Source organism: Schistocerca gregaria, chromosome 4 (genome assembly GCF_023897955.1).
Source record: "Schistocerca gregaria isolate iqSchGreg1 chromosome 4, iqSchGreg1.2, whole genome shotgun sequence".
Taxonomy (NCBI): Eukaryota; Metazoa; Arthropoda; class Insecta; order Orthoptera; family Acrididae; genus Schistocerca; species Schistocerca gregaria.
The window spans coordinates 678,419,944-678,432,592 of record NC_064923.1 but is presented as its reverse complement, the minus strand read 5'-3'; the positions used below and the strand labels follow the sequence as shown (position 1 = coordinate 678,432,592).

At 42.2% G+C, this 12,649-nt stretch overlaps 1 protein-coding gene and 1 pseudogene across 1 annotated transcript in view; one reads left to right on the top strand and one right to left on the bottom strand.

The window, feature by feature from the left end:
* LOC126267226 (ovarian-specific serine/threonine-protein kinase Lok-like) overlaps positions 1-12,649 on the bottom strand; it is a 208,491-nt gene that overhangs the window by 162,233 nt on the left and 33,609 nt on the right. The window lies entirely within an intron of this gene.
* On the top strand, positions 2,619-2,736 carry LOC126268457 (5S ribosomal RNA; annotated as a pseudogene).

Here is a 12,649-nt window from a genome sequence, read left to right as displayed (position 1 = left end):
TGATAATGTAATCACATGTCAGTTCTAGTATAATATATTAGTCCAATGAAGACCCGTTTATCATCCGCATTTCTTCTTGATGTAGCAATTTTAGTGGCCAGTAGTGTATTATGTACCCTCTGGCACACACCGTTATAAGAAATTGCCGAATACAAATGTGGGCGTCGAATATAATGCACATCGTCGATCAATTCAGACCACAGGGACAAATACGTTTACGTTACTCAAGGAATGTTGGATAAATGTATGGATGTATAGCAGCTAATGCGATAATTTTAATGGTTCAAAGAAGAAGCAAATAACGAGACTTTTCTTTTGTAAACCGTTCAGGAAACCAACTTTTCTAATGAGTCTATCCCTTAGCTGGGAATAAGTTTCAGAACGTTTATGAATGCGGTTAAGATAGCCGGTTTAAGAACGTCTTGTGACTAAAGGTCAACAGAGCGGGGCGGAGCTTCCTCAACGTAGCCACTCGGCACTGCGTGTGAACCTAGTCAGCTATACGCCGATACGGTCTCCGATATTGCAGAAGTGTGGCGCAAGACGCAGGTAACTAACGGCATTCCGCCAGCAGATCTCCGCCGGGCGGCGTGACGTCATGCTGTACGTCATTCAAGGCAGCCCTCGCGCACTTTGTTGCGTAAATAAAACCAAGTACTGTGAAAGGGAAAGATGAGGGAGGTCGCTTGTATCAGTACTTTACTGCTGTTACTCTGGACTTGAGCTGATATTTACAGACTTCAGCTCACGAACCGCACCGTTCATTTAGGCCGGAAATAAAACTGAAAACGAATATGGAGTTTTGTCTATCCGAGTCGTATTAGTTTTGCTTGAAAATAAACTATTTATTTTCGCAACAGTTTACCAAACTCGTTTCAATATCACAGAGATTATTTCAAGGTAACGATTACAAAGAAGAGATATCTTTTCTTCACAGGTTTCGGGAATCCTAAGACTATAAAGTAGCTCGCAATTTTGTTTCAAAGTAGAGAATAGAAATTTCTTTGCGCATCATGTTGATACGACTAATTCTAAAATACAAGAGTTTATGAGGGAAGAGTCATGGGACACCAAATTTGGATTCTTGGTAATGTAAATAGAGTATTATAGTCTGATTTCTGGACGCAAGAAGACTTCCACAAAAGAGTGAGAGAACGCTGACTTTAATGATTTTTAGCACATGAAGTAGAATCAAAGAATTGGTCGTTTAAGCATCTTCAACCCTACACATGTATGCGAACAACATAAGCTGAAGATGCACATAACTGATGCTAACTTGCGACCATGCCATAAATTAAAAAAATACTTGTAATAAACACAACACCTGATGAAGACCAAGTTAGTTTCTCCACCTTATTCGAATCATTTAAATTAATTGTGTAAGAAAGTTTCTTGGTTAAACGCATCAATGTGAATCCTTTTGAAATCGCTATACACTTAAGTGGACTGTGCGTTTGTCACTCACTCTACAGTTGCGTGTTTCCTTCTGCTTGAACCAGTTATCTGTGCTATTTGTTTAAACTTTATAGGCAGTCTGCAGACTATATTAGCACAGCTACTATAAGGCGATCTGGTGGCAGTGATATCGGTAAATTAACGGACCATAAGATAAAAATGCATGACGTATTGTAGAATAAGTCGGAACTTAATATCGTTTTGTTAATGAAGTAGAATTTACCACAGAATGTTTGTCTCCACTTGGTTCTTTGTTGTGTATTTTAAGGAACGAGACAGTAAAATGTACGACGACGAGGTAAAAGCTATTAGCCAGTTGCTTCAAGGCGTCTTTGTTGGTCCACCTATGTAACGCAGTACCAGAGTCGAAAATTCCTTGGTGTGTTTCCATAGGTATACACCACACATGCTACGAACATGCTACGCAATTTCCGTAAACTACGAGGCGACGATTTGTGGGCACAGAGCTGGTGCCCGATTGTGTCCCACACACGTTGCATCAAGTTCAAATCGGGAAAATTATGTGGACAACGCGTCAACGTGGGTTCACTATCATCACCCTCGAACCACTACAGCACAATATTTGCTTTGCGACATGGAGAGTTATCCTGCTGGAAGATGCCATTGCCATCGGCGAGGTCATTAAGTAGGAAGGGATGCAGGTGGTCTGCAACAATCTTTTGTAGCCCATAACTGTCATGGTGCCTTGGATTAGTACGGCAGGTCCCATTGGGGTCACCTGCACTATACTGCTATCCCTATCAGACTGTGTTTGTGGACTGTTTCAAGCAGTTATTCATCTGGATGACAGTGTACCCGGAAGCAACAGTCACCCTGGTATAACATGAAACATGATACGTCCAAACAGGTGACACTGTTTCATTGATCAATGGTCCAATATCGATCATGCTGTGCCCACTACAATCATAACTGAGGATCAACACAGGTGCACCTATGTTTCATCTGCTTTGGAGCCCCACGTTCAACAATGGCTGCAGAATGGTGTGCTCTGAAACACTTGTGCCTGCACCAGTACTGCACTCCGTCATTATATCTGCCACGCACAGGATGATTCAGCTGTCCTTCCCGATCGGTTTTATGCAATCTGCCATGCCTTCAAAACTCAAGTGCAAGAATTTATTATTCTCTCTCTCTCACTAGATGGCAATGGCCTTGCCGCAGTGGATACACCGGTTCCCGTCAGATCACCGACGTTAAGCGCTGTCGGGCGTGGCCGGCACTTGGATGGGTGACCATCCGGGCCGCCATGTGCTGTTGCCATTTTTCGGGGTGCACTCAGCCTCGTGATGCTAATTGAGGATCTACTCGACCGAATAGCAGCGGCTCCGGTCAAAGAAAACCATGGTAACGACCGGGAGAGCGGTTTGCTGACTACATGCCCTCCTATCCGCATCCTAGCTGAGGATCATACGGCGGTCGGATGGTTCCGATGGGCCACTTGTGGCCTGATGACGGAGTGCTTTTTGTTTTCACTCTCTAAATGCAAACTGTTGGTCTTGTAGAAAAAATAAGCTGGACAATTTTGTAGAAATTTTTATGTAGTTAAATTTTGTTCTGGGGTACGTTTTCGCCAGAGACCATGGTTTTCAAATTATTCAAGAAAAATGCGTTTGAAACTCATTTTTGCATGTTTTTCTTGAATAATTCGAAAACTGCAGCCTCTAGCGAGTATACATTCCAGTACAAATTTTAACTACATTAAATGTCCTACAAAAATATCATGTTTATTTTTTCTGTGTGACTGACAGTTTGGGTGTAGCGGGTGAGAGAAAGTGAAAATCTTGTGTGTCGTATACGAAGGCACTGCAGGTTGCATAAAACCCAGCGGTAGGGGCAGCTGAATCGCCTTTTACAACCATCTATCCTTTAAAGAATGAGCAAGCCTTCCTCTTGCACTTCCTGTGATGAGGCGTGGACGTTCAACACTTCGTCGCTCACTCGTGTCTTCAGCGTCATTCAGCCACTTTCCATGGGCACAGGCTCATTACGGTACCCCGTGAACCGCTGCTTCGCCGCTTCCGAGATTTTCGTTCTCAGGCGCTGGGGTATAACAATTTGCCCTTTGTCAAAGTTGTTTACGTCAGTGGATTTCCCCATTAGCGGCCCGTATAATCGCTAGAATGATTCACAATTCGTCTCTGCTCCGCTTGTGTGCTTCACTTACCACAACGCCATCAGAGGGCATTCTATCTCGCTGTGGGCAGTGACCAAAATGTTGTGACTCATTAGTGTATCTTTCCCATGATAATAATAATTATTATTAAACGATCCGGAGAGTATTTTTGGGTTCTGTATTGGCAGACCCTTGTAGTCGTCGAGACGAGCGCCAACCTCAGCATGATTTTCGACTGGAGTTCCGATCTGCACCGAAAATGGAACAATCCCTTTATCGGTAGTCCAGGAGGGATGCGATTTTCCCCTAAATCTGAGCACAGCGTGGCATTCGGATATGCTTCTTCTAGTGGGTATTCATTTTTCCAGTACATCAGGGTGTACAGTCAGGCAGTCTTGCGAAGTTCTTTTGAACACGTTTTCCAAAAACTGTCTTAGGCAGCTAGTTCGACAGCCCATACGAAATTGAAGTATTTTAGACCCTATAGCTAGAAACAGGCCTGACGTAATCGATAACGTTAGTGTGGAGACACGGATTAGTGAACATGGTGTCATTATAGTGATCTTCGTTACTGTAGTTAATAAATCAGTCAAGATTTCTGCTACAGCGAGCAGAGGACAGTTGTTAGCACTCCACTTACAAAATGAATTGACATTATTTAGTTACAGTACGATCGACGTAGAGCAATTATCGGCAAAGCTTAAACGGATTGTAAATCATACTGTGGCAAGTATGTGTCGAGTAACTGGATTGAGGAGGAAAAGACCCACTGTGGTTTAACAACGAAATTCGAAAAACGCTGAGGAAGCAAAGGCTGTTGCACACTCGGTTCAAAAGAGAACGCGGAAATGGCGACAGGCAAAGTTAATAGAAATTCGCGCATCTGTAAAAGATTGATGAGCGATACTTACAACAGCTACCACCGTCATTTAGCAATAAATCCTGCCAGGAACACGAGAGAATTCTGGTCCTACGTAGAAAAAAGAGCTTCTAACGCTTCTGCCTAGTCACTCGTGGACCAGTCTGTTGTGGCAGTACAAGAAAGCAAACCTAAATTTAGCCCAATCATTCACGCATGAGAATCATGCATTCATTTTGTCATCTGACCATCGCACGGACTTCCTTGTGGAGGACATAGTAATAAGCATCCCACAGAAACAATTGAAAGAGTTGAAAAGAAAAAGTTGCCAGGTCCTGATGGAATGTCAGTTGAGTATCTACGGCATTGGCCCTTAGTTGCATGTACCGCGAATTCCTTGCCCAGAGCAAAGTCCCAAGTGGCTGGAATAAACAGCAGGTGACTGCTGTGTATAAGAAGGGTAAAAGAAAGGACCTGCGTAACTATAGACAAATTTTTTAACATTGGTTTGCTACAGAAACCTGGAACACATTCTCAGTTAGAATATAATAAATGTACTAGAGAGGGAAAACCCTCTGTCCATAAATCAGCACGTTTTAGAAAACATCGCTCGTGGGAAGCTCAGCTTGCCCTTTCCACGCATACAGAGGCGAACTGCTAGATTCGTTACTGGTAGGTTATTTATTACTGGTATGTTCGAAAAATACGTAAATATTACGGCGATGCTTCGGGAACTCAAATGGAAGTCACTGAAGGGAAGGCGAGGTTCTGTTCGACAAGCACTAGTGAGAAATTAGGAGAAAAAGCAAGCATTCTGTAGCGACGACGCTTATCAGTAGAGAAGCCTGAATTCTTAACTAACTCATATAGCTGTCATAGGTTGCACAAAATAGGGAGTTGGATACCGACCGGGCAGTGGGGAAACACATAATCTATTAAATAAACTACCAGTGGTAGAGTAGAATGGTGTTACCTGTTTTTGTTCCTCTCGGTGAGATGTACGTACGAACAAAAGTGCACGTTTCTACGACCACTTTTAAATTTAAGCAATTAAAAGCGATTTGTACAGAAACCGCTGGCTTTGTAGACACATTCCGTTCATAGTCACCAACAGGTGGCTTTTTTGCACACTTCGAAAGCCAAAGTCCCAGTCGGAGACTTTCATTGTGGGTAAAATCGGATTGTTGCGGGACAGTGATCAGCAGTGTGAGAGCTGTGATTTTCAAACCTTCTCTCGCAGGTTAAAGTCAGACTACCGATCGTTATTGCAGAGAGATTTCCAGCAACACATCCGATTGACAGTTGACTCGCTGATAGTGGTTCAATTGTACCACATTGAGGGGACGCGTGTGTCGCAAACACCTTCATTTTCTAATATCTCGCTTCTTTTCGTCATTGTTCGTTGCATTTGTTCGGGCGGACGTCCCATGACATCCGTTGCAGTACAGCGTTGATCCATTCTCTCAGCCTCCTTATTACAGAGGTCATCTAACCCTCTGACCGAACACACTGAGCTACCGTGCCGGCAGCATCTGGACAGCGCCAAAGATGTACTCACGACATCGTACTGTTAACAAAAAGAAAAAGCGGACTGTTGCAGCAGTTGCACTTAGCTAGAGTATTTCTTATTTACCAAACGCTTGCAGATAATACCACAGTCGCCGGCCGCTGTGGCCGAGCGGTTCTAGGCGCTTCAGACCGGAAACGCGCGACCGCTACGGTCGCAGGTTCGAATCCTGCCTCAGACTTGGATGTGTGTGATGTCCTTAGGTTAGTTAGGTTTAAGAAGTTCTAAGTTCTAGGGGATTGATGATCTCAGATGTTAAGTCCCATAGCGCTCAGAGCATTTGAACCAATACCACAGTCATGGCAAAGTCTACCTATGTTTGGATGAGTATTTACAGGAATTTACAGAAATTTCTAAACGTATCTCTTCAGAGTGTGGAACGTACAATTGTGCAATCAGAGTGCTCTCTCGAACCTCCACGATTGCGATATAATTCAACACGGCACGAGCAGTAAAGAATCTTGACGGTCAGACCTAACCATGGATGCTTCTGTGCGTCGCATTTGGCAATATCCGTCTACTTGACGAAGCCAGTGTTTTATAGTTAGGACGATTCCAGCCAAAAAAGTTACCTAAATATCTTAAGCAATGTCTGGTTCATCGGCTTCTCAGTGTGCGTGCACCCCTGTACATCAAGTCAGAGATCTATCTAGTCACAATCGCAACACAGCCTTATTTAATCTAGTATCCTAATTGCTGCCACCATAAAACAGAAACATTCGCAAACTCCTTGTCTGTCTGCTATCCGCCCCTGGATCAATGCACAATAAAAAAAAAAAAAGAGCCCTGTTGCATTTACTAGACGGTCTTCATTTTATCAACCTCATAACTTCTCCCTGTTAACATATAGGGCCAGTTTTCTCTGTGTCAGTCATTAAAGCAAACGCTTCCATCTTCTCCCATTCACGCTTCTTTCTCTTTTCGTTTATCATTCGCTCGTCCTATTTTTTCTGGCCCTCTCTCATTACTTCTCACTCCTCATTCTCTCTTTCTGCCACCTTGTCTCTCGTGAAGACTGCTACCAGTACCAGGCCTTTAAATCTGTCTGACTGTAATCTCTCTTAATGGTTCTGCTATTCATGATCTAACATAAACTGTGCTTTCTTATAACTACTGTTTTCCATTATTATGTTATAGTTTTTCTAAGTGCTGTATCCCATATTAAATCCAGGCTTTCTATAACATGTGTATCGTTCTGAAAATACTGTAATATGCCTGGTTAGATGTAAGAAAAGACCTGTTGACACTAATCTTACTAGTGTAAATAAATTAGCAAATTAAAAGTAGTATAATCCCAATTGGCTCCAGTTTGGAACATCTATTTCCATAAGCGATTGTAATGGTTCTGTATGTTGTGCTAAAACGTCTTTGACGGCTTCTCGTTGGCACCCTAGAACCCAGATGACACGTAGTATGTATATATAGTGAGTGGTCCGTTACAAGTTATAACCTCCGCAGTGCATGTCAGGGTCGCACTACACTGCGGTGACCATAAGTCACGGGATAGCTATATGCACATGTAGATATGGCGTAGTTTCGCGTACATATGGTATAAGAGGGCAGTGCATTGGTGGAGCTGACTTTTGCACTCGGGTCTTTCATGTCAAAAGGTTTCTGACGTGATTATGGCCGCACGACAGGAATTAAGACTTTGAACGTGGAATGTTAGTTGGAGCTGGACACATGGGGCATTCCATTTCGGAAATCGTTAAGGAATTCAATATTCCGAAATCCACAGTGCCAAGAGTGTGCCAGGAACACACTTCAGGCGTTATCTCTCACCACAGACAAAGCAGTAGCCGATGGCCTTCACTTAACGACCGAGAGCAGCAGCGTTTGCGTAGAATTGTCTGTGCTAACAGACAAGCAACACTGCGTGAACTAACGGCGGAAATCAATGTCCGACGTACGACAAAGGTGTCCGGTAGGACGGTGAGACGAGATTTGGCGTTAATGGGGCTATGGCGGCAGACCATCGACGAGAGCTCCTTTGCTAACAGCACGACGTCGCCTTCAGCGCCTCTACTAGGCTCGTGGACATATTGGTTGGACCCTAGACGACTGGAAAACCGTGTCCTGGTCAGATGAGTCATAATTTCAGTTGGTAATTGCTGATGGTAGAGTTCGAGTGTTATGCAGATCCTACGAAGTCATGGAACCGAGCTGTGAACGAGGCACTCTGCAAGCTGGTGGTGGCTCCATAATGGTGTGGGTCGTGTTTACATGGAATGGACTGGGTCCTCTGGTCCAACTGACTCAATTTGCAGAAGTTCGTAGACTTCATGTTCCCGAACAACGATGGGATTTTTATGGATGACAAGGCGCCATGTCACCGGGCAACACCTATTCGCAGTTGGCTTGAACATTCTGGACAGTTCGAGCGAATGATTTGGCCACCCAGATAGACCGACATGAATCCCATCGATTATTTATACAACATAATCGAGAGGTCAGTTCGCATACGAAATCCTGCACCGGCAATGCAATTGTGGACGGCCATAGAGGCAGCATGGCTTAATATCTCTGCAGGTCATTTCCAACAACTTGTTAAGTCCATGCCAAGTCAATTTGCTGCACTACGCTGGCCAAAAGGAGGTCCGACACGGTTTTAGGAGGTATCCCATGACTTTTGTCACTTCAGTGTAAGTGCTTCAAGCATGTTGTAAGGAAGTGGAACCCAGGGGGAACGAAAGTGGCTAATCGTCGAAGTGTCAACAACGGAGACGAAAAGCAAGTTCATCACCTCAAATTTTCGTATGGTTAGGGCTTGTTCAAAAATAGTTCGAATGGTTCTGAGCATTATGGGAATTAACTTCTGAGGTCATCAGTCCCCCAGAACTTACAACTACTTAAACCTAACTAACCTAAGGACATCACACACATCCATGCCCGATGCTGGATTCGAACTTGCGACCGTAGCCGTCGTGCGGTTCCAGACTGTAGCGCCTAGAACCGCTCGGCCACTCCGGCCGGCCTAGCCGGTTAGGGCTTGTAGAAAATTTTTCTACCAAAAGAATACGTATCATTAGCGTCAACGGGTGTTACAGATTATCTACGTTGCTTGTGCGCTTTAGCATTTGGTTGTACTAAATTAATTTTTCAAAGAACTTTTCGGTGTAAATGGTTACCGTATGAATGCGAAATACAATATTTGTAAGCACTGAGCATGAGCGGGGTAAGTGTTACCGCATTTTCAAAGTATTGGAGAGGGTCCCATCCACTGATGAAAGAGACTGAATGCATCAGACTGTCAATGAATTGGAGTTAGAGGATAGGTGAATAGAGATATTAGATGAAGAAGAGGAAGACAGCGTTGAAAAACTTTGAGACCCTGCTGTTTCCCCAGACGAGGAAGAAAACGATGAAGATGAAAATCCATGACATAGAATCCAAGAGACAGAGTGGGAACAACAAAAGGAAGAGAGATTCCTCTGCTGGTACCAATAAAAGAAGAAAGAGAAGAATTTCGCGAAATACCTTTCCTACATCTTGTAATGAAGAACAACTTGCTTCTATTTCCTTCTTAGTAACTGAGAATAACAAATTCATCGGGTAAACAGGTTACCGCTGGAAACCACAACCAATTAAGCAGGGTGGGAAAATATCAAGTAAAAATATAATACACATGAGACCTAGACCCACTAAAAACGTCGATACTATTCCACTGAGCTATTTTTGACTGAAGATATCATAAATGAGAGTGTTCTAAAGACAAAGTCAAAACTAAAAAATAATGAATGCTACACTGAGAGATACTTGTAAGGACGAATTTCAAGCATTGATAGGTATCTTGATTGTCTGAGTCGTTATGAAAGATAATCATTTATCTGCTAAATTACTATTGGGTATCGAGTTCTGTGGCGATCGTTATCGTCGCACTGTCTCGAGAAAGGTTTATGTTCCTAGTATACTGCAGCAGATTCGATGACAGAAAAACCAAGGAAATAAACTAGGACTGTCAAACGCACGTGGGATGCGATTATAACTAACTGTGTAACAAACTATAAGCCATGTTCTTACAGTCATTGGCTTTCGTGGAAGATGCCCTTTTAGGATTTAGATGAGCCATAAGCCAAAAAAAATCAAGAAACTTGTCATGTTTTGTGATAATGCCACCAATTACATGATGAAGGCTATTCCATATCTTGTTAAAGGAACAACTCCAGATAGAGTGGCAGTTGCTGACAATTTTATAGAAAAATTGGTAGATGAATTGAGGGGCTTGCACGCAAATGTTACCGTGGAGGCTGTTTTTGTGAGTGTGCCTCTTGTAAGGAAACTAAACATTGATCATGGTTTAACAGTTGTAGGAACAATAAAGAAAAGTAAGAAAAAGTGTCGAACTGAGTTTGTGGACGTGAAATGCCGCAGCAGCGGAGTGGATACACCTTTTCTTATTTTCAGACGATATGACTGACAGCCGTCTCCTATAAACCTAGATAGAACAAACTTGTAATTTTAGTTTCAAGCATGCGTGACGACGCCTCCATTCAGATTTTTAAAAAAATAGTATTCACGTACAACCAAACCAAGGGAGCCGTCGATACTCTGCCAGAACATGAACTGCGGGCGGAAAACACGAAGGTAGCCATTGTGTTTCTTTTACAGCTTTTTTGATATTGCATCAATAAGATAATGCACATGCTTCAAAAAAGCTCCAAGGGCAACTCCACTGAAAAGAATGAACTTCATGTTAGAATCGTATCAACAGCTCACATTTGCCTGGCTCATCCAGTGAGACTATGTCAAACCTAAACAACGAGCTGAGGACTTCAATAAAAGCAGCATCATAAACGTATGTGCAAGAACACCAGAGACCTCTTTCGCAAAACAACGCGAGAAAGTACAGTTCTTAATCTCACTACACCGAGAATCGCGTGACACAATTTACTGTGCAGGTTGTAAGAAGCTAATGTGTTGCAAAAACCAAACAAAGGTGCGTGCTGATTGTTCATACTGCTGCCGTGTCTAATTTTATTTTTACACATACAAACCGAGGTTTCCATTACTAAATCATTGTATATCTAAATGACAGTTTGGGCAGCCATTTTCATATAACAATGTAAACATATGTAGCATTTTTCAGAAACCGCTTCTGTACAATACGCGTTCTTGTAGTAAAAGATTCAAACCAATAATAAGCTTTTGATTATAAAATGTCATAAATTTAATCCATTTAAAGAACTACATGTACATTCTACGTATCATTAGCTTTTAGTAAAGGCAACGAGGCGTTAGTGTTCTATGGTTAACCTGGACAGAAGAAGACACCACACAGTTTCTGTATTTTAATTCCGAGGAATGCCATAAAAGTTTTCTAATGTTGCTGCTTTCAAAACGAGTAAATTTTGTCCTCTGTGTTTCGGAAAAACGAGAGCAAGAAAGAAATTTGCAAATTCAGGAATGAAAAATATCTGAATAACCACACCCATCATGGGCTGTATTCTAGTTCGTTAATACGGAAGCCGGATTCGGTTTAGGTGGAAATTACCTCCCGGTCACACAAATGAACGCTCTGCGCGTAATGCTACTTTCAACAGAATGAAATAGCATTTGTGACTGCATCCACCTCCAACCATTCAATTTATAGCTAAAGATTGTATGATTTCACTGTCGAGAGAAAATAAATCTGTTTGTAAATATGGAAAAGGCTTGAAATGTAAATAGGGTAGCTTTTAACTACGACACTACGTCGCTGTATGGTCCACTTCTCTGTGAAACAAAGGGACTTTCAGCGGTCCAGAGATACTGATAAGGACGAAACAAGGAAAAAAAATCTTTCAAGATTATTAACAGGAAAACAGCATCGTTCTCTCAAGAGATGTTATCTCGCAGCAATACCTCCGAAGATAACGGGAAACGACGTGAACAATTTTCGGCTGCAGGAAAAGTCCTCGAAAGATTGCTTTGTGTTAGCTGTTTCACGAAAAGCGAGACTGTAGTGAGGAATGAAGCAGATTTACCGTCTCTTCTAAGCGTAAAATCTGATGGAGGTATCTTTCTTTCTATTTGGACTCCTTAAAAAAAGTAGGTTCTTCTAACAAAGCATGAATGAAACACAGATATACCTCCATTTATGCCTTTCTTTCCGCGCGCCGTTCGAGAGTGGAAAGGTAAAGAGATAGCTTGAAGGTGGTTCATTGAACCCTCTGCCAGGCACTTTATTGTGAAGAGCAAAGTAATTATGTCGATGTAGATGCGTGAGCTCTGACCGTTGTAATAGTTCTTTATTTACGTGACCATTACGGTACTCCAACCTCAGTTCTCGATACCAGTAATATCGTACTACTTTTCTGCGAAGTAACAGACATATTTTTGTGACAATATTCACATTTGGTTTTATTAATGTATAGGTACTCCGATATATCGATATATTACAGTGATATGGTTCTTGTGTTTATTCATGTCTGAGAGACTGTCATAATCTTTGACTTACTTGTAACCCTTTTTGCGCGAATCACAGGGCATTTTTTGTTTCACTTTGCAGAACTTAAGTTGTTATTTCGCTTTGTAAGAGACCAGTCAAGTCTTGTGTTTGGTTAAAGTGGAAATTAAATGTATGAAGACTGATACAAAACAGTTTTCTTAATGATGTGACAATTAAGAAGAATTACACTCCTGGAAATTGAAATAA